The sequence below is a fragment of the Canis lupus genome, chromosome 6 (assembly GCF_003254725.2).
Source record: "Canis lupus dingo isolate Sandy chromosome 6, ASM325472v2, whole genome shotgun sequence".
Lineage (NCBI taxonomy): Eukaryota > Metazoa > Chordata > Mammalia > Carnivora > Canidae > Canis > Canis lupus.
Genome location: NC_064248.1, coordinates 59,136,363 through 59,141,073, shown reverse-complemented (window position 1 = coordinate 59,141,073; position 4,711 = coordinate 59,136,363). Strand labels below are relative to the sequence as shown.

Below are 4,711 nucleotides of genomic sequence, written 5' to 3'. Positions count from 1 at the left end.
AATAGCAATGTAAGGGGACAGATAGTAGCTACACCTGTAGTGAACATAGCATGATTTATAAACTTGTGGGATAACTTTGTTGTACACCTAAAACTAATGTAACCTTGTGTGTTAACTATATTCAAGGATAATCTAACATCACTGAAGAAAGACTGAGCCAAGAAAACTTTCTAAAAGGAGCAAGCTAGTAAAGATAGTTAAAAATTGAAAAGTAGCAGCATATAGAATGATTTAAAGGATGAAGATGATTAGAAGGTATCCAAATGATTCCTAGGCTTTTCACTGAATAAACAGATGTCAAAAAGTAACAAAAAATAACCATAGCAGTGTATTTTAAGTGGTTGTTGAATTTTTTTCTGGATGTGTTTAATTACTTGTATATTCAAAGAACATTCAAATGGAATTGTATAGCCCCGAATACAGGTATCTCCTGCTAGAAAATAATTTACAGTTTATCATGCTCATTTGTATGTTCTGATAGTAAGTTCTCATCTCAGTAAGAAGCTAATTCTCAGTACATACAGGATAACAAGTAAACATTGCTACCTTGACCTGATGTGCAGCTCAGGAAAAAGTTCTGCCTGGAAAGTTAGATACACATTCATTGTATATCTGTAAGACTGTAGTTTATGCATGGAAACTATAGGAATGTCCTTATAATTTTGCTGAGAGGATGCACAGAATTAGAATGAGAAAAGCAAAGGATTGATGATGGAGCCCTGAGGACACTAATATTTTCAGTATTATTACAAACAGAAAAAGACATGAGGGAAAATGAGAAGGAGTAGTCAGAGAAGGTTCTAGGAGTTCCAGGAGAACATGCCTCAGAAGCCTAGGATGAGTGGGTGTCAAGAAGGAGGCAGTGATCAACAATATTAAATATATTCAGACAATTCACATTGAAGGACCAGATATATCATTAAGTTTGTCATTATGTATTACATCAACGAATACACGCTGAGTACTTGCTATGTGCTGGGCATTGTTCTAGATGCTCAGTACCCAGGATTCAAAAAAAATGAATACAAACCTCTGCCTCATGAAGAACTAGGAAACCAGAAATATGTGCATGTTAGGTGGTGGGAAGTGCTCTGGAGAAAATGAGCAGGAAATGAGGTTATAGCAGCATATTGGGAGTTGAACTTATATGGAGAGTATTCTGAAAAACAGACAAAATGAAGGTGATCTGTGACCTTGTTGAGGACACATTTAGTAAATCTTTGGCTTTGGAGGCAGGTTGGGTGGAGAAGTGATCTTTAGAGAAGAGATAAAGAATGTGGTGCTCTCTCAAGTAAAGAGAAGGCACATCCTGTCAAGAGGAAGAGCAGGCAGGAGAGAGTTACCAGCAAGTGCTGACTGGGAGGGCACCCCTGGAGGGTGCGGGTAAGAAGAACCCAGTGCCATCTAGGGCTGTCACAACATGCATTCTAGGGTCAGGCTGTCAGAGTTCAAACGTTCAGTTCAAATCGCTGCCTATGAGAGCTTGAAAAAGGATCTTACCTCTGCAAGCCTCAATGTTCTTATCAATATTATGGGTAAAACAGTTATTCTTTCTTGATTTCATTGTTGTACTGGTTAATGCCAAATAGTTTCTTAATAAATTATTTTTAAATTCCCAGAATTAATATATAGTTTCTCCAATAAGCAAGTGAGACAATGAGTTCATATGTCAATAAGCTCCTGTAAGCTGTAAAATACCAAGAAATCTAGATAAACTGAAAATCCTTTTGTCAGAAACAAAACAAAACATTGTTTAACAGACTTCCTCCGAACAACATATCTGATTTTACATTAGCTGTTGAGGGAGTAGTATGGAGTAAAACATGAGTCTTTTCTTGGTGTGTTAGAAGCAGGAAAAGTTGAAGAGTTCTTAGAGTTGATATTTCAGAAAGCTTTGGGAAGGAGTAATGAGCTTACAAAATTGGAGGTTTGCTTTTGTTTCGTTGGTTGGTTGCTTGTTTTTGTTTTTCCTGCAAAGGAGGGCTGAGATCTCCAAGCAAAGAAGCTTTTAACTACAAATGAAACAAGTAGAATGAGGTCATTCTATTACATCTGTAGACAATCAACAGTTTCCCGAAAAGTTGTCCATAAGAATCATCTAGGGCGATGATTAAAAATGTCCCCGGTCCGTATTGGCAACAACTGCCACAGGTCATTCTTGATGTAGTTTGTGCATGGACCATGTATTTTCAAAGTGCATGATAAATAAACATAAGTAAACTTTATATTTGGTTAGTGTAAACGAGACTGAATTGTTCCACATAATGCAGCTTTGTAGAGTCTATGAAATGAAATATACTTAATACAAAATAAGCCAGAAATCACCTTCCGGGATTTAAGCGGTCGGGGGCGGGGGGGGGATGGCAAGGGCCATCCTGGCTGTTTCCCAGGCGCCCGGCAGGGGCAGGCTGCGCGGCTTGTATACTCAAAGAACATTCGAATGGAATTGTAGAACTCCGAATACAAGTAAAAAGCTCTGGGGATCCCTGGGTGGTGCAGCGGTTTGGCGCCTGCCTTTGGCCCAGGGCGCGATCCTGGAGACCCGGGATCGAATCCCACGTCGGGCTCCCTGCATGGAGCCTGCTTCTCCCTCTGCCTGTCTCTCTCTCTCTCTCTCTCTGTGACTATCATAAATAAATAAAAATTAAAAAAAAAAAGTAAAAAGCTCTGAGTCACATACACATTCAGCGACCCCGCCCAGCGCCCCTCTCCTGCGAGGTGGGGGGAGGCTTCGGCCCGCTTCCGCCGCGGGGCGGGCAGGCACCGGGCCCTCTCCCGTGCGGGGCTCCCCGCGGACCCCAGGGGCGGGGGTGGGGGTGGGGGCACCTCTCGCGACCCTTCAGGCCCCCGCACCCGCCTCCCTCCGGCTGCCCGCGGGCCTCTGCTGTTCTTGCACGTTAACCGAAACGTGCACGCGAAACCAAGTTAGGAGCGCCCTCAACGTGGCGCGGGCGCCGCAGTCGGGGACAGGCTCTCGGACGCCCCTCGTTCCACCCTCGCGTGCTCCGCGTGCTCCGCTGCCCCTGGCTTCCCGGGAAACCGCCCGGTCCCCGTTCCCCTTGGAGGCGGGAGCCCGCCGTGTATTGCAGCCCCGCACGGCGGGGGCGGGCGCCCGAAATCGAAAGCAGACGCATGGTCGGCGGCTCCCGTGGCGGAGATTTTGGCTTGTGGGGCGGAGACTCGAGAGCCGGGCGCGGGGGACGGGGCGCGGGCAGGTGCACGGCTGCGCGCGGTTCTTGCGCCTGCGCCCTGCGGGCCGGGAGGCCGGGCGGGAGGCGCCTGCGCAGTGGGCTCCGCGGCCTCTACGGGAGGGAGCGGGCGCGGGCGGGGATGCGGGGATGCGGGGACGCGGGGATGCGGGGACAGCTTTGGGGCTGCTTGGTTGGTTTGCTTGAATGGGTTAGTGTGGAGTTTTGGGGTAATATTTATATTATAACTCATTTCTTTTACTTTCCTTTCTCACAGGTAGTTTTAAAAAGTACTCTTGTAGTTAACACGGATACTTTTCATAATAAAAACACATACATAAGCATTATAGGATGATATATGTGACGTATGTATAGGACTGGTATAGTCCAGAGACAGTCACCAGGATTCTGTTGCATATTTTTCTTGATTTTTACTCTGCTTTTTCTGAGGTACATATGGGTTTTGATACCGTGGAGCTGGTGTAATTCGGGATTCTGCTTTAGGTTAAACAATGACTCAAAAGTAAATATTAAAAACGAGCAAGTGAATCTTCAGCAATATTTTTAAAAGCTGACAAATGCAACCAACATTTTATCCTAGTTTCCAGTTTTTACTGGGCACTAAGTTAGGGCACTTCCTATCATATTTGAATTTCGGTTTGAGCAGTAATTCTGGCATACAGAGTTAAGGCATATAGATGAACCATTTTAATGCATCTTACAGTTTTATTCCCTGATACTGAGCAACAGAACAAGAATTGAAATTAAGTTACTCTTTTATGACATCTTGTTGTCTTTTGGATGAATATAGGTAGAAACTGTTTTGCTAGAACGGTTGGGCTCTTGTTCATCAGCTGTTTTCCTATGTCCAGAATGTTCTGAGTGAATTGGGAAGATATTAAGGATCTTACCCAATTTCGCTGATATATTTTTGTGAAATTGTGACAATAATGAGCTAAAAACTAAGTACTGATGTTTATGTATTAAAGATTCACTTTCATAGCTTTTTTAAGTTCCTAATATGACAAACCTGTGTCATAACAGTGTAACCCACCGTATGAGTAGAATTTCATATTGGAGTTTTAAAAATCTTTTTCCTTTGATTTATTACATAATGCCATTAATCACATTTTTATTGGAAAGTTGAGCTTAAACTGAGTTTGTATACTGTCCTTCCTAATATTGAATGTCAAACTGTACTCTTCTTATGTAATATCATGTTGAAATTAGATTATTGATTTTTTTGGTTGTCTTTACTTGAGATTATTCAAATTGGGCAATGAGGTTTTTTTTTTTTTTTTTCCCTGCAGCACTTGAGGGCACATTTTACTAATGCACATAAATCGTGAGGGGACCCATTGTTAATGGATATTTTAAAATGACCGAAGTTCTATCTCTTGGTGAGACTATACCTTGAAGCGCAGATACTGTAAATAAAATGAGAAGTGATCAGTGCTAATATAATGTTAGAAAGGAAATATTTGGATCTCTTTAAAAGCAACAATTCTACTTGGAGAAATTAT

The 4,711-nt window shown here is 42.7% G+C and overlaps 1 long non-coding RNA gene across 1 annotated transcript; it reads right to left on the bottom strand.

Moving 5' to 3' along the window:
• Positions 1-341: 341 nt before the first annotated feature.
• On the bottom strand, positions 342-3,201 carry LOC112640917 (uncharacterized). Its single transcript, XR_003124348.3, has 2 exons — positions 2,326-3,201; positions 342-2,012 (listed from the first exon to the last, which is right to left on the bottom strand). It is a non-coding gene; the product is annotated as an uncharacterized LOC112640917 (long non-coding RNA).
• Between the last annotated feature and the right edge of the window lie 1,510 nt (positions 3,202-4,711).